The sequence below is a fragment of the Microtus pennsylvanicus genome, chromosome 15, assembly GCF_037038515.1.
Source record: "Microtus pennsylvanicus isolate mMicPen1 chromosome 15, mMicPen1.hap1, whole genome shotgun sequence".
Taxonomy (NCBI): domain Eukaryota; kingdom Metazoa; phylum Chordata; class Mammalia; order Rodentia; family Cricetidae; genus Microtus; species Microtus pennsylvanicus.
In genome coordinates, this window is record NC_134593.1 from 35983492 (window position 1) to 36009671 (window position 26180).

The 26180-nt window shown below is 45.0% G+C and overlaps 1 protein-coding gene across 5 annotated transcripts in view; it reads left to right on the plus strand.

Moving 5' to 3' along the window:
* The window catches only part of Enox1 (ecto-NOX disulfide-thiol exchanger 1), a 565092-nt gene that overhangs the window by 100358 nt on the left and 438554 nt on the right, over positions 1 to 26180 (plus strand). For all 5 annotated transcript variants that reach the window (XM_075949640.1, XM_075949644.1, XM_075949642.1 and 2 more), the window contains exon 2: positions 21454 to 21519. The gene's annotated coding sequence lies outside the window, so the exon portion shown is untranslated. The remainder of the gene's footprint in view (positions 1 to 21453; positions 21520 to 26180) is intronic.

Consider the following 26180-nt stretch of genomic DNA (forward strand, 5'->3'; position numbering starts at 1 on the left):
CAGCTTGCACCAGAGATCTCTGGTTTCTGCTTCTCTAATGCTGGAATTATCAGTGAGCTGCTACACTCCTCTGGCTTTTAAGTGGATCCGGTGACTCTGAACTCAGGGCCTCGCACCTTCTCTACAGGTGCTCTGTCTTCCCCATTCCCCAGCTCTTTTCTTCTGTGGTCTTTCCTCTCTTCCCTCCTCCCTTTGAATTTCTTGGAAATAGTCTAATTCTGCTTGAAAATTTCTTAGGACACTGATAAGCAGAAATAATCGGTAGCGCGCATTTAGATCCCATCTGCCGTTTACCTGGAGAAGCTGGAATGAGCTACTTAAATTCACTAAGCCCTGATTTCCTCATCTAAAACAAGACTCCTAATCAACTGTTGCATTAGTTACTTTTCTGGTCCATGTGATGCAAGTAGCTCAGTGGAGCTGTTTGCTCCGGTCATGTTTCCATAGAGATGGTTGTGGTGGGAAGGGCGTGGTGACTGGCGTGTTTCTGTCCCTGTGCGTGACCCTGGCATGCATCTCTAAAATCCTAACCATGCCGGCTAGGCACCATATCTCAAAGGTCCAACAGCCTCTCCGGAAAGCTGGGGTTCAGGCTCTCACCTAACCATGCCAGCTAGGCACCATATCTCAGAGGTCCAACAGCCTCTCCGGAAAGCTGGGGTCCAGGCTCTCACCTAACCATGCTGGCTAGGCACCATATCTGAGAGGTCCAACAGCCTCTCTAGAAAGCTGGGGTTCAGGCTCTCAAAACGCCAGGCGGTAGGGGACATGTCTCATTCAAACCATTTCTCTGCCAAGGCTGCCTTGAGCATTAAATGAAGTGGCTCAAATAAGGTTCCCAAGTGTCTCAAGAGCTCCTAGGTTATCTTTTGTTACAGAGTCTCAACAGCCAAGCCTTGTGTTGATTTCTTCCCTGAATAGTATTTTTTTCCCCTGTCATTCCAACTCCACAAGACTAGAACTCCACTGAAAGTATACAGGAGCACTGCAGATGACTTTACCTTTCTTACATGCTTCGTTGTTTTTTTTCTTCGTTTATGTTTGCTGAGACTTCATTTATAACTGAAGGGTTCTGTTGTTGTTGTTGTTTGTGAGTGTTTAAGGCAGGGTTTGCCCTATGGCCAGCCTGCCTTGAAATTCATTTTGTAGCTCAGATTAAGCTTGAACTCCTATAATCCTGGGATTACAGGGGTGAGCCACCATGCTCATTTTATCATTTTCAATTATATATATGTAATACATATACATATATATGTTGTAATAGGAGCAGCGGGCCTGCGTCCCCGGCACCCGGCCGCCCACATGGCTAGCTCTAGCTTATGCCCCGAAATAATTACACAGAAACTATATTCTTTTAAACACCACTTGGCCCATTACATCTAGCCTTTTCTCAGCTAACTCTCACACCTGGACTAGCCCATTTCTAATATCCGTGTAGCTCACGAGCTGGCTTACCAGGAATGATCTTAACCTGCGTCTGTCTGGAGTGGGAGAATCATGGCGACTCTCTGACTCAGCTTCTTTCTCCCAGCATTCTGCTCCGTCCACTCCTCCCACCTATGTTTTAACCTATGAGGGCCAAGCAGTTTCTTTATTGCTTAACCAATGAAATCAACAGATTGATATATGACACTCCCACATCATATATGTATATATATATATATACTAATTGTATATGTATGTAATGATAAAAAGGGAAGGAGAAGTGGGTACCTTTTGGCAGGCCCTGTTAGGTATGCTATATGCAACAGTTAGTGCAAGAGGTTTATTGGGGCAGCAGAGGGGGAGAGTGAAAGGCCATGTTGGAGTGCGGATTTGAGAGAGGCAGTCAGACAGAGAGACAAGAGGAAGAAGAGATGCCCGAGAGGAGCAAGAGGCAAGAGAGGGAAGAAGAGGCAAACGAGGAGTAAGAGGCAGGAGAGACAAGAGGCAAGAGGGGGCACAAGAGGCAAAGAGAGCAAGCCGTGTCTGGCGGGCACCTTTAATGGGTGCATATGTTGCCTAACTGTCGGTGCAAAGGTACCTGGTCACAGGTGATGATGTTACTGCCCTAGTGGCAGAGGCAGGCTCCTGCTGCCAAGGAGCCTAACATTGTGCATGTGTGTGTCTGTGTGCATGTGTGCGTGCATGTGCCTGTGTGTGTGTGTTTTTGGATTTTCTAAAAATTGGAACAACTGTCTTGGCTCTTGAACAGGGACTGTCTCACAAGTGATGGGTAAAGCCAAGACCTCCCTCTTTTCAGTGTAGCCTGGAGGCAACCACAGCTGAGCTCAGAGTGGAGCTCGCAATCTCAGAGTCAGATGGAAACAGGACCGCAGCTGTCCATAATGTATTAATATGTCCCCATCCACAGCGCTTTAGTAAATATATATCTGCCATCGCCTAATGCCCTTTTTTTTTTTTCCAGAATTTCCTTTTGAATTAAGGCCTTACATGGTTCAGAGTCCCAGCTGCCAAGTAGAGTGACTCATTTCTCCATTATGTAAGCCATTAGCAGATTACTGCTTGGGACCCAGAATACCTTGCTCTAGGGGTAACAGCAAGGTGCCTCAAATGGCTCTCAGCTGTGCCCTGACACTGGCTCACCTGGGTTCCCCAGAGAACCCACTCTTAGCTCTCAGCTCTGAGTTCTCATTAACATCACAAAGCCACCCCTCTCTGCCTTCCTGGCAGTCACCTGCCCAAGGGAAAAGGGGGCTTATGGAAGAGGAGGTGATTTGTAATTTACCAGGAAGTCAAAATTCTTGCAAAGACTGCAGATTGGCTAGATCTGAATGTAGGGAAATGTCATCTGAGGGGACCTGAAATTTGAGGCAGACTCCTTGGCATCAAGTTCTGTTTAAAGCAAACACCCGACAAAATGACCTCGGGGATCTTGGGAAATTGAAGAAGAACAACATGATTTACACAGTAAGGCCGAAAGGAAGGGAAATACTAAGGAACCGTATTTCTAAAATGCTGATTTTTTTAATGATTTCAAAGCTCAAATACTTATATATTTGTTGTTTAACTATAATCATGAATTTTTTTTGTTGTCTGGAGTACAAACTATTACTAATACTAATTAGGCAAAAAGTACTGTTTTCCCAACCCATAGAAAGACCTAGTCAGTGTCTGTGATTGAGTGGAGATTCCATGCATGGAGGAGCATTGACTTTCTTAGCTCTTAATCCTGCCTCTCTGAGGAGGTCATATCATTTGGTGTGCTAGATGCAAATGTGGGAATTCAGTGGCTTCTGAAAGTTACCTGTTCTCTTGGGATGGCAGTCCTCAGAGGAGGTCCCAGCCTCAAGCACAGATATAATTATTATCTCCCAGTGATTGCTACCACGATAGTGGATTAGCAGTGCCATGGGGATCGAGGATGCTGGTTCAAAGGCTGTTTTGTTTGCCATTCCTGATACTCAGAAGGTCATCTGGATTGCTACATATCAAATATACGTGTTTGAGCCTTCCTGGGAGTCAGGTTTGTTTGTTTGTTTATTTATTTATTTATTAAAGATTTCTGCCTCCTCCCTGCCACCGCCTCCCATTTCCCTCCCCCTCCCCCAATCAGCTCCCCCTCCCTCATCAGCCCAAAGAGCAGTCAGGGTTCCCTGCCCTGTGAGAGGTCCAAGGACCCCTGGGAGTCAGTTTTAACTAGTCTAAATGTGTGCACATTCTTCTTTCCCTTAGATCCTTTAGTTTACTGTCCTATCAGGTAAAACTGACAAAGTCCTATATGGGCACTTTGGTTTCTTGGTGTTAGGTCTCAAAGAACTTGGAGACAAATGGCTGAGGTGCCTATTGAGCATATCAAAGCAGATGCTGGCCAGTCTCTCTCAGTGTCACCAATGCCTGTTACCTAGTCCTGACTCCTCTCAGCTCTTCTCACCCTGTCCCCTACCCTGGACCTCTGGAGCCCCTGAGCTTCACTGCCCTTCCCCCAACTTCTATGATTCCTCTATACCCTAATAAGCCATGGTCAGCAGCTCCTCCCTCCCCCGCCCTCATGGTCTGGTTCACTCTATTAGTCTCTCTTCAGTCTGTACCCTTCCAGATGCCTCTGCCTGTTCTCCCTCATCTCTACAAGAAACCTTCTCAGCTGTATACCTGGGAGCAGTCCTGTCCTCATTTTTCATTCACTTCATAAGAGAGATACAGTCACCGACCACACGGGAGTCCAGAACTTTGCATTTCCTGACTGCTCTTGTCAGTCATTAAAGCATCGTTTCTCAAAGAACCCAAGGGAAAAGAGACCGCTGCATCTATAACTAAAATGTAAGATACTTTTTTACAAGACAGACATGCTCAGTGAGAGAGTACTGTTTCCGGGGAGAACTTTATGAAGTGGGTGACATGTAAGGTGCCCACCCTTCCTTCCCACCATAATCCAAGTTTTTGCAGGTGAAGTTGTTTCCTGCCTAGATATGCCTCTTCATCATTGGCTTGAGGGTTATCTCTGGAGAGGCAGAAAGAGAGTCTTTTGTCCTCGGTGTTTTGTGACTTGGTTCGGTGATTGACGCAGAGTGGGAACCTAACATATATTCATTGGTTTGTGCCAGAAGCAGGGCACCAGCCGTTCTTTCTAATGGGAAGTGGAAAGTGAGATGGTACAGTCAAAATATTCAATTCTATCGAAAACAGAAGGTTGTCTTAAGTCTAGTAGCCCCCTTAAAACTCTTTAATAGGCAATTTTCCCTTTTATCTTTTTTGGCTTTTTAGACCCAAACTTCTTGGGTACCATTCAAAAGAGGAAATGAAAGTGAGAGAGGTTTACAGCAGGAGTCTGGTGGAGCCTCCGGGCATCTCTGGAGCAAGAGCCATTTGCTGTTTCGTCCTGGGATGAAGAGGTCTCAGGAAGCCAACTGAAGTCATCTATTTCAAAATCTCAGTGGCTTTTGCCTGGCTCTCTTGTCTTAGACATTGTCTGTTTTGCATCCCATTATGAAAGACTAAGCTGAACTCAAAAATAGCCACCACTATTAGAGTAGTGAGCTCTGGTGAGATCTAGGAGTCAGGGGATAGATATCAAGGTCTCCCCTCCTACCACCAGCTAACACCCAGGCTTGCTTCTGTCATCAGAGAAACACAGTAGGGCAGAGAACCATCTGGATTCTCCCCTTTCTTCCCGTCCCAGATTCCCCAGCTATGGATTATCCCAAGGCCATTGTGAAGCCTGTGTGGCTCCCAAAGGTCTTCTTGCCTTCTAGCGCACATGCATCCCCAAAGCCTTGCTAGAAAACTGCAGGAACTTCCAAGTCTGCATAGCAGCCAGTTACCCGAGGAAGCTCTGCACCAGTGTCTGCCCCCGGCATTGGCCTTGTCTGTTTGTTTCCTTTTCTTTCTTTCTACTAATTCCAAACATGAAGGCTAAGGTACCTATTAGATTGGATGTCCCACGTTCTCCCTCTGAAATTAAGTTTGTTTTACTAGCCAATAATTCGATTCCATTAAAAAACTCAGGATTGATTTTATAAGCATGGCAACTCGCCATTACATGAAAAGTTCTCCGCGGGCCCAGAGCAGAACATGTAAAATGCCATCTCAGGTGCCAAGTTCTTTCCTCATGCCTTCTTGTTTTCCTTCACAGCATTTTGGAAGTGGCTTAAATCTAATTGGTTCCCCCAGGATCTCAACTCCTGTTACATTTGTGGAACATCTTTTTTTTTTCTCCTAGAGGCATCTGGAGATAATGAGTTGCTGCTTCTGGCTGGCATGCAGGATAGAGTGATGCATGAAGCAACTTTTGTCCTTATTAACTAATTAATTATTATCATTATTGTAGTAATATGGGCGGCGGGGCTGCGTCCCCAACACCCCAGCCGCCTGCTCGGTTAGCTTATGCCCCGAAATAATTACACGGACACTGTATTCTTTTAATCACTGCTTGGCCCTTTAGCTCTAGCCCTTACTGGGTAATTCTGATATCCCGATCAACCCATCTCTAATAATCTGTGAGCACCGGTCTTACCGGGAAGATTCTAGCCTAAGTCCATCCTGGGTCAGAGCTGGGGCATGGCGTCTCTCTGAGGAGTCTGCTCCGAAGAGGAGAGCTGTGGAGTCTGAGCTCACTTCCTCTTCCTCCCAGCGTTCTGTTCTGTTTACTCCTCCCACCTATCTCCTAACCAATGAGATGGGCCAAGGCAGTTCCTTTATTAGCCAATGACCTTCCTCCATCACATTATTAATCCTTTTTTAGGGACTTTCGAGTGTTGGCTCAACTCTTTTGAAACTTGGAATGTTTGCTTTTTTTCTCTTCTTTTGAAAGTCTTCCTAATGTTGAATTTCACATAAGAACAACACCTATATCCTAGCTAGCTTTAACTGTCAGTTTGTCACAGCTTTGAACTTCTGAGAAGGTAGTTTAAACTGAGGGATTGCTCTGCTCAGGTATTGGTCTGTCCTGTAGACTTGCCTGTGGCTTGCTTTCTTTCTTTTTCTTTCTTTCTTTCTTTCTTTCTTTCTTTCTTTCTTTCTTTCTTTCCTTCCTTCCTTCCTTCCTTCCTTCTTTCTTTCTTCCTTCCTTCCTTTCTAGTTTTTTTTTTGGAGGGTAAAGATTTATTTATTTATTTATTTATTTATTTATTTATTTATTTATTTTGTGTGCAAGTGCTCTATCTTTATGTACGCCTTTATGGCAGAAGAGGGCATCAGATCCCACTGGAGATGGCTGTGAGCCATCATGTGGTTGCTGGGAATTAAACTCAGTACCTCTGGATGAGCAGCCAGTGTTCTTAACATCTGAGCCATCTCTCCAGTCTATCTGTGGGGTTTTATCTTGATTATTAATTGATATAGGAGGGCATAGGGCAGTGTGAGCAGCATCTTTCCCTGGGTAGGTGGTCCTGGGCTATGTAAGAAAGGCGCTAAGCAAGAACCTAGGGACTCTAGCAATTTGTGGTCCTCCTGGTTTCTACTTCCTGATTATGCTTGAATTTTTGCCTTGGCTTCCAAGCAATGAACTATAGCCTGGAAATGGAAGCCTATCCTTTCATTCCCTAAATAGCTTTCAGTCATGGTATTAGCCCCATGAAACTAAAACAATCTTTAGTTACAACTATTCTAGGTAGCTAGCCCGTGTTATCTATGAAAGAAACATGAAGACAGCCAGACTCATAACAGTAAAGGGTAGAACCTGTCTAAATAACTCACATCAAGTGTGGCTCCAATAATCCGGCTTCATGTATGTCTAGACTGTGCAAAGCAAAACACCTATTTCGACCATGGAACTAAGGTACTTCTAGTGGCCTAGATTCAAATGTTCCTGCCGTGTAAGCCACTGTGGGAACCTGATCAGAACCTCTCCGATCATTATCGTGAGTTTATACATTTTAAGCCCCTCATAGAGAAGCAAATATACCATCTTGGTCCCAGGAAATAGGAAGGAAGAGGTGGGAGCAAGCAGAGCTTTTCTGCTTACTTTTCGCTTCTGAATGTTTGTTTTAGAGTCTTATCTTTCAGGCCCTGTAATCTAACAACAGACAAGGAGACTTACAGGGTTGTTTCATACATGACTAAGAGGCTCTGGCTTAGGAGCTTTGCTCTTCCACTGTGGCACCCAGGGCATAGCATGAGGAAGCAAGGCTACACAGGCACTGGTACAGAAACCATGCTGCGGAGGGACCTTCAGGAACCAGATACAATGGCCGGCTGACCACCACGGTGGGCTGCTGTTGACTCTGGGTAGAAACAGCATTGGCAGCCCTGGGAAGTTCATTCCTCCTATGGAAAAAAAAAAAAATCAGTGTTTTGAAGTTTGGGTTAAGAGCTCTATCTTCAAATATTAAATACTTTCTGTTCTAAGCATAGGCTGTGAGAATGACAGTGAGCACTGAAACTTCTTTTCTGATTAATGGTCTCCTGTGTGTGTGTGTGTACGCGCGTGTGTGTACACATGGGCACATACATTTTAGTCTAAGTAGAATACTTGTTTAATTGCAACTGGTGTCCTGTTATTGGTTGGGCAGGACTTGTCCAAGCATAGAAAAACTCAATTTCAGGCTTAGCCAGCAATGAAGTTAATAATAAAACATTTTATTTATTGAATTTAAAACAGTAAGATTCTTGCTAATTCATTTAAAAACATTTCCCAACATTTTCTTCCCAAGAGAAAAATCTCTGTTTCTGCCAAATGGGCTGAGGGCCAGGCAGACTGATGCATCCCCCTGTTGTCCTGAGGGAGACAGTACAGGGTGGATGAGTCCAGCTTCAGTTTTCTTTGTGTCTTTACACAGCTGCGGCCAGGGCAAGTCTTTGTCTCACTGGCTCTTAATTCTTCTCGTGGGTAAAGTAAGAGGTTTAGATCAGGTGAGTTCTAAGGCCGTTCTCCTTCTAACATTCTATGATAGCACAAAGGATGTGGGGGAAGTACATGAGGCTTGAGGAAGGGCATTTTCTGGGAGGTGGATGCTGGCTGAGAAACTTACATTCTCTTCTCTGGAATGTCTCTTTACAGTTCTCTCCTACTTCCACCCCCACCACCCTTCCCTGTCTCTGAGGAATAGGCGTAGTTGGGATTTTTCAGGCCAATGAAAGAATTATTGATGAAACCTGGACTATGATTTTCTGGGTTATTTTTATCCCATTTCCTCAGGATTTGTTTTTGTTGTGGTTTCAGTTTTACTAACTATGAAAACGATTTATTTTAGCTTCTGGATTGTATGTTTGTAATGATGTAATCATGATGGTGATACCCCAAGTACTTCTTCTTACTATGCTCAACTGTTTTTTAATACTATGAGTGATAACTCAGAACTGTAAGAAATTTACTGTAGTCACAGCCACTATTTCTCTAAGGACACAGGTTCTGGGGGGTAAATAGCTTGCCCAGGTCTTACACATATAGGAAAGCTAAAATTCAGTCCGGGGCAGCCATTCCCTAGTGTTAGCTGCTCTTAGACACTTGGTCTTACTGCTTTTCCTTGAAGGCAGTTGTGATGTATTTTATTCATTTTCATACACCCTGTAGAACTGGTATAGTGCTCAAGGAAAGCATACTTTGTGTAGAATTGAATTAAAGAAATACCAGCCTATCCGGACACCATAGCTGAGCATGGCTTCCAGAGCAGGTTTCGCTGGGCTAAGGTTTCTTGGGAGAAACAGTCCTCACAACACCCTCAAGTGTGCATGTTGAGCAATGATGCACTTATTGCCTGAGTGTGTTCACTTTATGTGTGAACTTTATGAATTAATTTAATCTAGAGGTTTCCATTTTAATAAAACAAGGTTGGAGTTTATGGATTTTGAATTTTGAACGTTGAAAGACTGAAACTACTGCATTATTTAAACAGAAGTACTTACTGATAGGCTAATATATGAACCAAGTAGAGATGGGAGGAATACCGAGGCACCGAAGGTCAGTGAGAGCTGTATTTAGTTATTAGAAAAAAGAAGCCTGTAAGGTTCTGTTTGCTTGAGCACTGCTGACTTATTTTGGGATACAGAAGGCTTTTCAATTATTAAGAACATATGACACAGGAAAGAAAGATCAATATGTTTATACCCTTTGCTCAATATTTCTACCTTATTGGTGGTGAGAGAAAGAAATGAGAGAGCTAATTTCTTTTATCTTTGTTGCCATGGTACAATACAATATCTTCTTATAGGGTAGCAATCCCATTAAGTGCATAAAATATACTGTATATTCATTATACTCTCCTATACCACACCTTTCTGATAGTCGTATTTCCAGCAGTGCCACCCTCTGGAACACCGCGCGCACGCGCGCGCGCGCACACACACGCACACACACACACACACACAGTGCTCATCTGTGCCTTTACTGTTGGAAAGTTTTTTTAGGGATAATTGAGCACAGTTGCCTTGCTTAACCAGTGAAGAAATATAGCCTTGAGCAAATAAGGGGCCTAACTAAGGATTAGGTAAAACTTTACAAACAGGAAACAGCAATTACACAATTTGTAGACTGTTTACTCTCTTCGTTCACTTTGTGGATATTTTTGAGACCCCCTTTTTTATGTGAGACTTTAGGGAGAGAGCAGTCTTCACTGAGGGGTGTTCCTTGGCACTCTTCTGAAATGCATGTGTGCCCTGAGACCTCAGCTGCAAGGCACCTGGGATTGTTCTCAGCTAAGTCTTTGACTATGGCAAGGGTGTGAACTTGTTCCTTCCTGGGTCTTCTGCCTGCCAGGGAAGAAGCTGCCAACCATGGAAAGAAACAAAATGGAAGAGAATTGCATGGAGATCTGGGAGCATTCGGTGTGGCAAATCTAGGGACTTTTAAAAAGAATTCAAGGAACGCCTACTTTTATTCCAGCATCAGATCTGAGTTCACTGGGGTAGTCAGAAGTCAGAGAAGACTCTTCTTCCCACCTCCTGTTTTAGCATAGTGGTCGGGATCAAAAAAAAGAATGTTTTTGAATGCTTTCAGATATAAGGAGCATTGGTTTCTGAAAGAGTGAGCTTCAGTTCTCTGGGGTGTTTTCTTCACAGCCATTGTCATTCCCTGGACACCTGCTGTGAGTGACAGCTGATCTGTAGACCATACACAGACAAGTTTGATATGAAGGCAGGAGGCTGTCAGTGCAAAGAAACTTGATGTTCCGCCATTAATTTTCAGACAGCCTTTTGTACCTGGAAATACCATTAGTAAGGCAGTTGTTGTTTAAGGAAGGGGTCATGGGAAATATGAGAAAATGGGGGAAGATAAATAGCCTTCAGTCTTGTAGACAGTGTGCCATCTGCAGCTTCATTTTTATCTGGCCTAGTATTTAATATTGTCCACATTGCTTATGGGGAGACTTGGAATCAGGAGGTGAGGTCATTTAACCTTGATGGCATAGCTGTCAAGCAGCTAGGCCTACGTCTATATATGAGATTTTTCAGTTTAGGATTGATCTATTGTATGTCCCTGATGCCAGTGGCCTTTAATCCTCTGGCTGACATAGAGTGTATGTGTTCATTACCTTTCTCTCTGGGGTGACAAAATGCCAGCAAAGACAGCTGAATGAGGAAGAGTTCGTTCTGGGCTCATAGTTTGAGGGTACACTATTCATCTTGGTGGAGATCCTGTTCTGTTACCTTGCCAGTTCTGAACTGGAGGAGTCCAGAGGAGTGAAAGCCATCGGACAAGTTCTTCTCAAATTATGATGGGGCTTCGCCGTGTAATACCTATAGTGTACTGAGAAAACTATCTGCAGTCTAAAGGCATTTCATATACCTACCCGCTGAACATCACAGCTTAGGGATGGTATTCCTTAGTGGATGGCCCCTGGTGGTCTTCTCAATGGCTGGGAGCCATGATGCTCTACTGATGCCTGGCATTGCAAGAGAACATTGGTCCACACATTGCTAGCTCTAGAGGACATCAGAACCGAACATCCAGATGCCACAGTGTGTATAGTTTGGCACCATCGTAAGCTGAACCAGCACAAGTCAAGGATCATCTTTTTATAAAGCCCAAACAAACCAGACGAACAGGGCGCTCTACAAAGCCCAGATCCTCCTCAAAAGATCACGGGTGTGGATGCAGTTTCTTTCACAGTGGCGCCCTGTACAGTTTGTACATTGTCCATCCCTTTGGCTCTATATTTATTTAACAGTATTTGTGGGAAGGAAAAGACAAAAAAGGCAAACAGTGCTTTGGAGAGAGAGCGTGCGGTTCCACAGGTGCCTCAAAGTGGTCGCTGGTGTTTTCATAGCATCAAGTGTCACACAAACGTAATGGGGCATTGAATGTGGGCTGGAACTGTGAAGTGAGGGAGAAGTGGGGTGCTGAAGGAGGTGGATAGCACTGTCAGGAGTGAAGAGGAGCCAGCATTTCCCTCATTTGTGGCCACACAGCTCTTTCCATTGCCAGCGGTAGGTGCCATTGCATTTTGAATGCTTTTGTTCCTGACCTCTGAAGTCACTTTGAGATGCCATGGTGTGTTTGAAGGGACTCTGGCCAGCATGGCTCATGAATGGCAATCATGGGTCTGGCAGGCCCTCCCCTTTTCCCCATTCCTGTGGCTTTGCTAAAAACCATTAGATTACATTCCTAAAGCTATCCTTCAACGTCTATTCTCTTATTTGGCCACTTCCTCTTCCTGAGGCTTACTACCAAGGTCCAGCTATCCAAATAATGAAGTCCAACAATGAAAAGCCCTAATTGGTTCACCTAATTAACATGCCCAGTTAAAATAAAATACCTCATCTAACACAGAGTTTCCCCTTGTGCTACCATTTTTCTTCTGTGCCATGTCTGTCTCCTCTCCATCCAGAAGCAGTCCTCTGTCCCCCACCGGGACAAATGCCTCTTTCCTCTCTCCCTTGGTCCCTTCCCCTCATCCCTTGTCCTGTATCTCCCGTCTTTTCTCTTATTCTCGGGGCAAATAAATCTCCTTTGTGCTGAGAACTTGGACTTTTCCTTTGAGCGTTGGCTTCCATCTTGGATCCTCCTCGTTGTATCTGCTCTGCTTTCTTCCCACCATTCCTGCTTGTGTGCTTGTTTGACCTCCAGGCCTTCCAGCCCTAGCCCATCCCCGACACTGCCTTCATATCTCCCAAGGCTCAGCATCTTTAGGACAGACAGATCCAGCATGGCTGAGTTAGTTCCAGTTCTCTCTCATCAGCTGCCATTATTGCGCTGTCTTTGCAGATCCATCACCCCGCTCTGCCAAAAGAGGAAAGGGCCTTTTCACGTTGGGGGAAGGTAGAGTTGGAAACAGTACGTGCCCTGGCAGTGGAAAACAGTCTCTACGGGGCAGAATATGCAGGGAAATATGACCTGAAGAGAGGCTCTTGGCTTGCAATCCTAGGCAGTTTTAGAGTGACCACCTGACTGTTTCTGTCAGGGCAAATTCCAGTTCTCATGAAAGCGTTTGGTTAAGACAATCAGTGGAGGAGGAGATGGAATGGCTCTCTTAAGATACCGCAGCGCCCTGTGTTCAGCCCTGAAGGACTTTTCTAATCTAAGTCAGAGTGCAACTTCTCAAAGGCCTCTGCCCTGGGCTCTCTTCCTGGACTATTCTCAGGTCAGTTCTTGTGGGACCCACAACTGTGGTCCCTCTGTGGGGCTGTGGTTATAATGAGGGTCCTTTGGGAAATTCTGGTGTAGAGCTGTAGAGAGGAAGTGTGCAGATCAGCAGGATAGCAAACAGCCCCCACACAGAGGGACAAAATGCGTGACTCACAGGGCGGAGGTTGGCACCTCCTCACTGTTTGCTTTTCAGACTCTACAGTGTCATAAGGTGGGCGACCTCAGAACACCGTCAGTGAGCGATGGAAGGCTTTCTTTAAAACTTGCCTACATGGTGTGCAGTTAAGACAGAACCCTTCCCTGCAGGCTCCCCAGCTCTACCCCCAATGTTTGCTCTCTTTAAACTGGATCGGAGTTCTTTCAGGTTAATCTATTTCCTCTAATTACTCCTTTAAACGTTACAGACCAGACCTGTGAACTTGTTGGCTCTAGTATTGTTTTTTTCCTAAAGTTTGTTCGGTGTTTATTTTTGTTTGTTTGTTGAGACAAAGTCTCTATACATAGCCTCACCTTCCTAGAACTCTACATAGAACAGGCTGTCCTAGAACTCTCATAGATCCTCTTGCCTCTATCTCCCAAGTGCTGGGGACTACAGGTGTGTGCCGCCATGCCCAGCTTGTGTACGGTGTTTTTGTTGTGTGTGTGTGCATGCGTGCATGTGTGTGTGTGTGTGTGCTTGTACTTGTACATGTGTGGATGCTGGGGGCAATCTCAGTTGTCTTTCAAGCATTCACCTTTTCTTTTGAGACAGAATGTCATTGGCCAGGAACTCACCAAGCAGACTAGACCAGCTGGCCAATGAACCACCCAGCGTCCCATTATCCTCTGCCAAATTCCCGGATTACAAGTGTCCCCCGCCGCCATGCCAGGCCTTTTCGCTCAGGCTCTGGGGATTTCACTCAGAACACTGAGTGTTTCACTGACTCCACCATCTCCTCAACCCTATTTTTATTTCTCTTTCTGAGACAGGGTCTTGCCACGTAGCCCTGACTGGGCTAGGTCTTTCCATGTGACCAAGCTTGCCTGGAACTTGGACCGATCCCCCTTCCTCTGTTTCCACAGCACATATACAAGAGGAGTATGCTTGGAGTGCGGGCTTATTCCGTTCCTTTAGCGTTCTCTGAGAAGATGATTGCAAGAGTTCCAGGTGCCATGTGGACACGATCCCACGAGGCCACCGCGTCCTGGTGTGTGACCTTCCCATGTGCATGTTCTCTCGGTGCATCCCTCCGAGGGCACTGCATGGGCACTGCAGTGGAGGCCTGCTGTTGATAATTTAAATGTCTATTTGAAAATCTGTGTCACATGGCACCTTAATATTTAATTTTCTCGCTGTGAGGCTGGCTTTGGTGTTAATGATTTTTTCATTTTCTCAGCCACATTTTATGGATTATTTAACTAGCACGGATGGCAGGATGAGACAAAGGGAAGGGACAGAGGAAGGCGGCAGCATTGTCTGATGCTGGAATGTTCTCCCAGCAAGGGCAGCACCTGTGGGGTACTCTGAGAGAAATCCAGAGGTGTGTGGTTTGGGGTGAGGAAGCCTGGGTGACTGGCTGCGAGAGCTTAGTCAGACTTGTCATTTACCCTCAGCCTCGTTGAAGTTCATGGAGAGCACAGCCGTTCTTTATATTTCTTGGAAAAGTGGTGAAATTATTCAAAGTTTACTTTGAATTACAAAATCACCATATCAGAGTTACGTGCATTTACATATGATCTCACACACACATGTATGCATATATAGTCACATACATACGTGTGTGTTATGTCCAACCACCAAGGATGTGTGCTGGTTAGTTTTCTGTCATCTCGACACAAGCTAGGGCCGTCTGGGAAGATGGAACTTTAATCAGAAAATTCCTTCATCACACTGGTCTGTAGGCAAGCCTGTGGAATATCCTTTTGATTAATGATCAGCGTGGGAGTGGCCATCCCACCATGGGGCCGTGCCACCCCTGAGCAGGCGGGTGGTCCTGTGGTATCTAAGAAAGCAGCCCGGCAAAAGATGGAGAGAGCAAGGCAGTAAGCAACGTCCTTCATGTTCTCTGCTTCAGTCCCTGCCTCCAGGCTCCTGCTGGATCTCCCGAGCAGGCTCCTTCCCATGCTAGACTGTGATGATGAACTGTAAGCCAAACAGACCCTTTCTTCTCCGAGTTGTTTCGGTCCAGAATTTAGCACAGCAACATAAAGACTAGAAGGAGAGGAGAACAAGCAAACAAAGGAGTTCTCGGATCCATTTCCTCTCCGCGTCGACATCCGCACTCACAGGGCCTGTTGACACACCATGCCACTCGTCAGTGGCCTATGTGAGCGTCTCTTCTTGAGGCTACACATTCAGGAAGTTTGGACACAACAGTGACATTCATCTACTACTATGCTGCTATACACAGTGGTTCCTGTGCCAGCGTTCTCTGTATTCTGCCTATTTATCCACCCTTTCCCACAATCCCTGGCAACCATTGCTGTCACATAGGTTATGTGGTCTTTTGTCCTTGGCTTCTTTTTCTTATGAATATAAATTCAAAGTTCCTCCATGTCTTTAAATGAGCTTAAGAATTCTTCTGTGGTCCCCCCCCCCAGCTTGATTTTAAAGTTACACTGTGTTTGACAAACAGCTCTGATAATATCTCTGTTGTATTTTCTTCATGTCACTTGTCTCCCTCCGATGTCTTCATCTTCTCTTTATCTGTCCTTCTCACTAGAACGTCATAGTGGGAATGGATTTGCGGCCTGTCTGGGATCCAGGCCTTCTTACAGTAGCTGGACCAGTGCCTATGCCTAGTGGGCGCGCAGCAAATGTTGTAAGGGTCGCACGCAGGGTTACCTCAATGTTAATTCCCTTCAGCTCTAGCCTTCTCCCCTCCTTGGTTTTAAAGGTAACAAACGCTTTCATTCACCTGGCTCCAGATTTCCAGATTTTGCTGAGAGGATGAAGCAGAAAATCGTGTTAAGTCTCCAAGGCTGGGAATTATTTCTTGTTCACCTTTGGCTGCTGAAGCTCCGTGGGTTGTCTTCTGAATTTAATAGGCCCCAGGTGAAAGGCAGTTTGAAGCTTCGGTGGGAACTCGTCACATGGCAAGAGAGGAGGCAGGCGGTAGAAAATGATTAAGGGAGAATAGCAGAAAAGTATGTTCTAACATTTATTGAGTCACACATTGTATTCCAAGCGGTGTATAACATAAAACGTGAATTAGGGGGCAAATCTGGTATAAAATGAGTGAGCACACACAGCACACAGCACTACAGGGATGAAGGTCTTTCTTTAGATATTTGACTCATTTACCAAACTGTAGTGTGATCAAAATATAGGCTAGTTCCAGGGAGCAATAATAAAGTCACTGTTTGTGGCTCAGTGGTGCCCTCAGGGGCACAGAGAGGCCTGCAATTTCATTATTGGTTTTGTAAGTAACTTTCTTTAAGGCTAACAGACTTTCTGGGAAGGCCAAACCAAGTGAAGCTGAGTTAATGTTCTCATTAAAATGTTAAAGAGGCCTTATTCATGAACAACTGAGGCTGGACTTACTTCTTCTTTGTAAACTATGAAAATATGTGGTGATCTCTTTACAGAGGGTTCCCCTGGGCCCTCTGTCACCAAAAGCTTTGCTTAAACGGGGCTTGGCCACTTCTGGGCATGGAGTCCCTGATCCCCTGCAGTGTGTCTTCCAGGAAGAGCTGGTCATGGATTACTCCTCCATCAGTTTGCTTTCTTTCTCCAGAACCTACTCGATTGGGATGCTTCTCAAAGACATCTGAAGATGCTGAAATGCCAGTGAAGCCAAACAGTCGCTCTGATGATTTCCTGGATGACACAGTCCCTTCGTCCCTCCTCCCCTCTTGGTCCGCCCTCAGCATCCCGTTTGTAAACAGTCTTAGGACATTGTAGATGGTGGATGCCAAGCACAATGCTGATTTTATTTCTGGATCCCCCTCACACCTCCCCCCACACCCCACGACTAAACATGAGTCTTCATTGGCCAGAGCTACTTGAGAGGAATGAAACAGGTAGTATTGGCACCAAGGCTGTAGTGTTTCTCAGGCTTGTAGGTGATGGAGAACTCACCCAGGTAGTGGCTGATCATCTCTGGTTTTCCACCTGGCCAATGGTCAGGTACAAACCTACCGTGCTTGGTGATCATGTCCCCCAGGTGGGTCTTCACCATCTTTGGCTTCTCCATGGGTGGCGCCTCCTTCTTGGCCTTTCTCAGGTGCTTGAGTAGCAACTGCTGCTTCTACCACAGGCCAAGGTTCAGGCGCTGCCTCTGTACAACTGCATCAGGGGCTCACAGGTCAAATCTAGCATCCAGATCCAGGTCCATGCTGGGGTAGGTGAATTTGTGAAAAGTTCCGCTTCTTTTTCTGCTCCACTTCAGCCATCTTGGTGGATGCTCTTGGGGATTGTTTTATAATGATATTTGGGTAAGACCGAAAGTGTGGAATGGTGGTCTTCATAGAAGCAGGAAACCATATCACTGGAAGACTCAAAATTAAATTTAGGGAGAATCAGCTAAAACATTCTACCTTGACTCTAAATCCATGTTATTAGAAAACCTTGCTTGTTGCACGGTAGCAAATGCAGTCTCATGGTTTGCACTTGGGATAGTGAGGGAGCCGTGTAAAATACCCATAGGAGGAGAGAAGTCTAGCCTGCGTTCATGGCCATATTCACCAAACAAAAGACACTCATAAAAAGAAAGACATACAAGCTTTTTTAAAGTTTTTATGGGACAGTGGAGACCTCATACAATAATGACTTCAAACAGTTGTTAAGCTGGTAGGTTTTGTTGTTGCCTAAGAAGTGGGTAGTTGTGGACAAATAGGTTTGGGCAAAAGAATATGATCTACTATTTAGTAGTGAATGGAAGGAGGTCTACTGAGGACTTCGGGTCTTCTTGGTACCCCCATATCCTTGGCTCTTTGAGTTATGTGTAGAGGCTTTACTTCTCATGTGAGGGTCTTGTGATCTGCTTCTAGAGGTCTGAATTTTTTTTTTAACCAAGTCCTACTGACCAGATTAAGGCAAGAAGTGCAGCAGAGGTGACAGAGACCTTCCTGCTTCTGCTGTTTCTCAAGCACAGTGCCACCATCTGCAGGGGAATAGCCCTCAACACTGTTAGTCATAAGTAAAACTGATGGGTTTGAATACTTTCTCCTCCCCAGACCAGATTCATTTTGAAATATGTATGTCCTAGGAGCTGCCAAAGCATTTCCTTTTAAAGAATGAACTCCTTGTCCAAGTGAGTACTTGACATTTGTAAACTGTTTCCATGGAGAGCCAGAGATGTTGAGAGTTACCCCAGATGCTCCGGAGAGATGGCTGACTCTGTAGGTTTCTGAATGGCTTTGATGGGGGCGTGACGCCTTCAGCCCAGTGATGATAGGGTTGTTAGCGGTAAAAAGAACCTCTTGTAATTTCTGTAGAACACTGGTGCCACATAATGAAATACATGCTTTTAATTACAAAGCAATTTAGAGTCACATGTAACAAACTTCCAGGCTCGTTCTTTCTTTCACTCTTGATTGATTGACAGTAGTGTCTTGCAGTCACCGGGAAACTGCTCACCTGGCCCCTGCTTTCAGAGTGACTTCCCACAGTTTATTCGCGTGACTCAACAGTCTCTATCTTCTTCTCACTGTAGCCAAAGTAGGAATCCCGTAGTTGGTGTGGTCTGTGGAGCAAGTGCATTGTGGGGAATTTTTTAGTTGGCTGGAAAATGCCTGTGTGCACTGGTCATTAGTGTGAATTAGTATTTTTTTCAGCTAGGCTCTCTAAAATTTATACTGACCAGTGTGTTAGTTGGTTGGTCACTCAATCATTTTTCCATCATATATTTAGGATATATATGTGTATTCATTATATACAATATGTATATTATGTAATATTTGTATATACTTATGTACATAATTCACATACATACTTACATACATGCACTGTGCCAGGAACTGTGTGCCCTGACACCGGGACACAGAAGGTCAGCAAACTGGATTTTGTATGAGTTTTATTGATACTTCACAGCTTGACTATAAAAGATTGTGCTACTTAAAGAAAACCAAAATTGCTTTTCCGCAGTTTAAAGACTACATGCGAGATTGCCATATTGCAGCCTAAGAAGCTATAGCATTCTTCCTAAGTGCATTTGATATGAGAAGTGGTACCAGGCATTTCTATATTATATACAATCTTCATTTATTTATTAAACTGTACCTTTTGAGGCTTCCTGATGGGAGAGTAAAGGAGGTTTCTTGTGTGCCGTATTGTGTCTTTGTCCAGAACCGCTTGGTAAGCTCTTGCTGGAGCCATTGCACTGCCTTGTATGCTGCGGGGGGGGGGGGGATGTGCTTCCCTTATCCCAGGGGGATGTGGGAGTCTGTACAAAGAGGGATGAGACTAAAGCCAGGATTGTTTTCATGGTGCACTTAAGTAAAACTAGGGAGCGTGTGAAACCCTTCACATAGTACATGTCTCTTCAGTATATTGTGCTTTTAAGCACAATAGCTGAATATTCCAGGTTTGTCCTATATTTTCAAATGCTAAGAGAACGCTAGGTTATTGCACTTTTAAAACCTTCCTGCCCCGGCTGTTGACCTGGCACAGGTTAGGAGGATGTGTGAAGTCCAAGAGTTATGTCGGCGTCATGGAGGAGTCCAGAACTTCCCTGTGGTTGCTAAGCTGTGCTTGGCTGGGCTGGCTGCGTGCTAACAACAGCCACTCAGGTCTGTGAAAAGAAAGAGGGCATAGAAGAAGAGAATCAAATCGCGGGCATAGAAGGGGAAAAAGAGACAGTGGAAAGGAGGCACGGGATATTTGATGTTCCTTCTTTCTCTCCCTTCCCTGCTCACAGAAAAGACCGGGTAACACAGCAGGTCAATTGGAAGGGGAAAGGAGACCCAGGTAGGGATAGGAGAGCAGCTGGAGGTGGTGAGGGAACCAGCAAAGCCACAAGAATAAGTGAGGGAAGAAAGAGAGATGAGAATCATTTAAATGTAGGAAAGAGGTGGGCACAGAGGGGGGTAGTGCACGCTTTGGTCATACCGAGAGCCCTCAATTGCTCCCAGTGGTGCTTCTACGAAACAGCCATGTCCCTTGCGGAGGACATTTTCCTGACTTTTGTATTAACTTTAATGCGATTCCCTTTGTGGTTGCTGTATAACTGGTTGAGGTTTCATTGACACTCTGTGTGATCAAATGGCAAGCATAGAGGCACAGTTCTGTTATCCCTCGCTGGGTGCCGCAGACTTCTGAGTCGGCGCTTTCTGCATTTGATGTTTGCCATTCCTCCTTGTCTACAGGTAGTAGAGTTAAAAGGGGGGGAAGCACACCTCTGGGCTACCACGGTTATGGCTCATGCATACAGATATTCAAAGAAGCCGAAAGAAAAATAGAAAATCACAGTCCAGTATTTTCTCGAAGTAAGGTAGTTGACTCTTTCATTTCTGGTTTGGTTACATGCCCTGACACTGCCATGCACCGTACCTTCTGGAAGATCTAGTTTTTGTTACAGGATTTACTGTAGCATGCCTTCCAGACAGCTGGCACTGAGCAAGGCTCTTTCCAAGTGGGCATGCACATCTGAGTGCCCACCTTCCTGTTAGAGCAAATCTACCATTTTATTAACTTCTGTTTTCCCTCTTCGGACTTTTTGGATGACATTGGTTATAACTGAAGAGCTTTTTGCTATTGCTTCACAGTTAGTCTATGTGTCCTGGAACAGGAAGGGGATTTAGTCAGCAGTGAAGGATTTTGGAGGGGTCAGGAGGCAGTTTGTTCTCAGATTCATACACCTGTAATGAAATTGTGGGCTTCAGATCTGGGTCACTCCATATTGTGGTCCTAGGAACCACAAGCACAGTGTTGGGGGTACTTTAAAAGCAGACTTCTCAGGCTTCCGTGGGCATGGGAACCAACTGAAGGCCCCATAAAAATGCAGATTCTGGTGCTGTACACCTCCCCGTGGACCCTCAGTCCAGCCTGATGTTACTGAGTACAGACCATGCTTGGAAAAAGAGGACTCTGACGTCCTTCCTAGAAAACTCAATCAGTCTATGAAAATATCTAGGTATATTTTGCAGTTTGCAGGACAATAGATTTTCTTAGGAAAAAAAATGCACAAACCACTAATTCATCTCCAGTTGGAAATTTACAAGAAAAATTAGCTCATCTGCTTCCACAGCGTTAGGCACTAGTGAGGCTCTGGCTCTAATACCAGCCGCGGTGTAGCAAACTTTAATGACAAGGGCTTTTTTAAAGCAGAAATATTCTGTGAAAGATTGACGGCTTAAAGGCTCTTCATGGTGAGCAGTTATTGATTGTTCCCAAGTTAGCATGGTGCGGAGCCCTTCTGCAAGGGCATTCAGTTGGAATAGGATGGGCACAGAAAGGGCGATGTTCAGCTCAAGCTCTGCCAAGTGAAACCTTGCATCTGCTTACACATGTTCAGGCGGCTCAGCAATTGATGTTTGGAGTTTCTTCTAACAAGATGGCCTTTGTTTTACAGGTCCTTGGCGGCCGGCGTAGCCATGTATTGATAATACGCGGAGGAGAGAGAACTCACTGTCCTAAGGTAAGGGAGTGGTGTGTGGGGCACAAATGGCAAGCAGGACTAATGTCAGAGTGTCACTGTGTGGGAACTGACTTCCCATCATCATGTGGCTTGACGTCATTCTCTTACGCATATGTCGCACAGGGCTGCCTGGGAAACCATCAGCCATGAAACACAGCCAGAGGAGGTTGTGTACCAATTTCTAAAGTCAAGTGGAATTTTTATGGTTGTTCCTCCTTTTTATCAGAAACCTCTCTTTTTCACGTTAATGTAAATATGTAAATACTGCAGACTTCAAATTAAGTCTTCTCTTTTTCTTCTTATCTTAAGTTGTCCTGAGTCCCCTCCCTCCTTTTCTTATTAAAATTCATGTCTCACCACTTTGATTTGCCCAAACAAGTTACTCAGATTAGTTTTCCATTAAGCTTTGATGCTTACTTTTCTGTCTGGCCATCTATCAAGAGGACTAAAGGTCCCCACTAGAGAGAAACCATCTCTTTCTCATATGGCCTCTGTAAATCTGACATGGACGTAGCCATCTGGTTAACTGAACGGAGATACCAGTAGAAATGGCCCCAGTAGGAGTTCTCTTTGCCATGGTAATTTTGTTACTGGGTTTATTTCTTTGGTGACTTTGTGTCATTGCCCCATAGTCCTAGAAGCTATGTGTCCACAATCAAGGCATGGTCAGGGTTCCTTTTTGATGTTGCGAGGAAGAGTAGGTTCCAGCTCGAGATTCTGGTGTCTCAGGCATTCCTGGGCTTATAGGTGACATCTTCCCCCCAGTTTTCCTATCATATTCCTTCCATGCCTGCCTACCTCAGTGTCATAGGACACTGGGGGGATTCTAATCACGTAGTATTAGCTTCACCATCCTTATGAACCCCATTTCTTTTTTTTTGCCTTTAACTATTATTTATTAGCAGTCATTAAGTAAAAAATAAGGCAAACAAGCTTGGCATAGAGTCACAGGCCTGTATGATGGAGCAGGAGACTGGAAGTTCAAGGTTGTTTGGAGGTACCTAGTAGGTTTAAGGATAGCCTGGGATACATACGACCCTCCTTTAAAAAAAAAGCTAAAATAAAATAAGAAGAATAAAATGAATGACTCAATATGCTTCATCAGTCTAAATAAAGAATCTAATGCATACCCTTCTTTATATTCAGGTGATTGTGAATCCATGTTCAACAGGATAAAGTGATCGCCCCAGAGGAAAAGGCAGGGGGTGGAGGGGGGAGATCACTTTATCCTGTGAACATGAACCCCATTTCTAAAGCATGTTATGTTTACATGCACAGGAAGCTGGTACCTCTGCATCTATTAGAGGGACATAATTCAACTGCAGTACTGTCCAAGCGAATCTTGGTATCCCCCAATGAGTCTACCACCACCTTGCTGCTGCTTACTGTCTACGGAATGAGTGAAAGACCACCTTGATGGTGGCCAGATTGAGTTAGGAGAAGCAAAGTGCACTTCCCAGAGGTGTACAGGCTTCATACCACCCTTACCTACAGTGAACACCTCCGTGCGGTATAGTCTAGGTTAAACAGTGCTGTAAACAGACAAGATGCCTCTTTCGAAAGTTATATAGAAAGCAAATTTAAAAAGACATACCTAGCGCCTGGTGTGAACGGTCCTTGCTTCTCTGCTGGCATCCAGGCCGAACCATCAGTTTGCATACTGCCTCCATCAGAACCTCAAGATATCTTTGCAGCCAGTTCAGCGCCGTTTAAATCATAGCCGGGCTGCTCTTCCTCCCCAGCTGCATCGCTTTGCACTTATTAAGTTTAATGTTCTGTTTCCTAGCTTTAATTCATAAATGCTATCCTGGAATGGATCTGCCCTCACAGCGTCTTCTCCCATTTCTATGCTTTTCTAGCTCAGATTATTAGAAGTTACTTTAGCATTCAGATTTGGGTGTTGGTAAGACATTAGGACACTGATCCTCAGGTAGAACTTAATGGCTCTGTTTATTCCTGGAGATGTTTATTTGTGAAATTTTTACTTCCTCTTAACTCAGTCCAAGTCTGCTGTTGCAGAAAAAAAAATATTAGCTAAAAGAACTAAGAGAAAGCCTCCTGCCGAGAAGCATGAGGGGCTGGAGGCAGAGTTTTCTGCCTGGAATGAGTGGACTGATTAGGAGGCTGAGAGTTCTCCTGTGCCCAGGATGAGCAGTGTATGGAGCTGTTTTAAGGTGGTAAGACAGGGTCTAGATGGGGAGCTGTTTTAAGGTGGTAGGGCAGGGTCTAGATGGGGAGCTGTTTTAAGGTTTTAGGGCAGGGTCTAGATGGGGAGCTGTTTTAAGGTGGTAGGACAGGGTCTAGATGTGGAGGGTCAGAGCCAGCCTCGGGCTTCCTCAAAGTCTACCCTGCAGGCCCATTGGAATCACTCACATGCAGATAATCCCAGCCCACAGGAGTTTCTGTGTTCCTTGGGATGAAGGTGCATCTGCCCCATGTCCAAATGGGTGACATTGGTTCCAACAGTCCTAGATTTATAAGCTGGAGGCAGATAGTGCAATGCAAAATAGAAATAAAACTTCATGTTAGCCTTTTTTCCACCGATGCTTGTCCTTTGAAAATTGGCAGAATCATATAGCCGTTGCTTATGAAACGTGTAGGCACGGTCCCACCTAATGACGCGGAGGCGTGCCCAGCTTTGTCTTGATGCCTGCACAGCTGCGTTCTCTGTTTCACTCCGGCCTCCACTGCCTTGATTTAAGTGCTTCTAGAGCTCCCCACGTTCACGTCCCACCTCTGGCTTGCTAAGGACGGCAATTCAGTTGCTTTAGGCATGCAAAGATCATCACATCAGGGCGATGGTGGGGTTGCCCTCTGTGGCTGCGGTAGAGCACAGCGAGCAAACACTTACATGCTTGTTATTAAAGTCTGCCAAACTGAGTGGCCGCGACTGCACTGTGCACTGCTGTAGCGGAAATGCTCTAATCATTCTTGTTTTAGTAACTAAGTCATTTGTGTGGACCGTATACTCCTCTGTTATAGAAATAACCCAGAAACAAAGCCACAAGCCCCTCTAGCATTTAAATCTTAGTTATCTTTGTTGACTAGCCTTTTCTTTGCTATCGTTCTGCATTCATCGGTTTCACTGATCTAATATTTGAGAACTTGGACATAGGGTTTCCATGGGATGCTAATATTTGTTGTTAGCTCTGATTTAAAACCCTGCAAGTCATTTCTGTGTTCACTTAGTCAGTGATTAACATGGTAGAGTTTTGTGTGTGTGTTTTTAAACACCTGTTAAAGGTTATTGGTGGCGCACACCTTTAATTCCAGCACTTGGGAGGCAGAGACAGGTGGGTCTCTGTGAGTTTGAGGCCAGCCTAGTCTACAAAGCGAGTTTCAGGGCAGCCAGAGATACACAGAGAAACCCTGTCTTGAAAACAAACAAACAAAAAAAGTTATTTATACTGTTTAGAAAGTATACTAAAGTATTTTCATTTTAACAAGTCTTCTGCTTGGGGATATTGGGGATAGGGTCTCGCTATGTGTCCCTGCTTTCACTTGCTGTATAGGGCACACTGGCCTCCAACTCAGATCTGTGTGCTTTGGCTCCCCACTTCTGGGATTAAAAGCATGTGCCACTAGGTCTGGCGCAATCATATTTTGAGTCAAGCTTTTATCAACCCTTCTTAGGACATTGCTTTTTTTATTTTTCTTCACACAAGTTGGGTTCATCTTTCTCCCATGGCAATCTCGTTGTTTCATTTAAAATCTATGAGTTCAGTGATCCTGAGCTGGAAGGTAAAGGTAATGAGGACGAGCAGAGGGCTTCTGGCAGGGAGCTCAGCAAGTGTGGCCTTCTCCCTCTGTTGCTGGTTCTTGCATATGGGTAGCATAGGTTTTGTCCAATTCCTGTAGTTTGTGCTTTTTAACCCCCATCGTTGCTTCTCCTCCACCCCCTCCTCCTCTTCTCCTGTACCTCCTCCTCCTCTTCTTCTCCTATACCTCCTCTTCCTCCTCCTTTCCTCCACTCCTCCTCCTCTCCTTGTCTCTTCCTTTTCTAGGTTTTTCTCACTTCCCCTTTCACTTGCTCATTTATGTATTGCCTTTCTGTCTTGTACCAAAAATTGCTCTGGGAGAAAATGTTGAACATATTATCACTCAGATGAAGATGAACAGCCATGCAAAAGCTACTGGTGTAATTCAGCCATATACTTCACATGTCTTCCAAACAGGAAGCAGGGCAGTAAAATTGCCTGGAGGGAGGTAGGGACTGTTTTTATGAAGATCGTAAAGGAGTGGAGACTAGGAGAATAGAAAGATACCGCCATGCGGATGAGCATCATGGAATAAGAAGCATTCCATAGGAGAGGAGATGGATCTGCAGGAAGCTGGGTGTGCTGTGGGCTGCATGTTGATAGAATACGCCAGAGCTTACCGTGGAAAGAGGGAGTGAGAATGGATGAGGATCTTGATGGGAAGGTGGAAATCAGATATTGCTGGTTCCTTTACACACAGCGGAGTCTGCCTTTCTGTCTCGTGATGCTCATATGTGTTGCCATCCATGCATCCTGCACACTGCCTGGAGACTGACAGTTCATAAGGGCATGTATCTTCTTTCTTTATGACTCTCAAGTCACTGCTTCCAAAGGACAGCCAGACTCCTCTCACCACCCCTCACTCCATGAAGTCATGCGCTCAGTGAGGCTTGTCCATTTTGT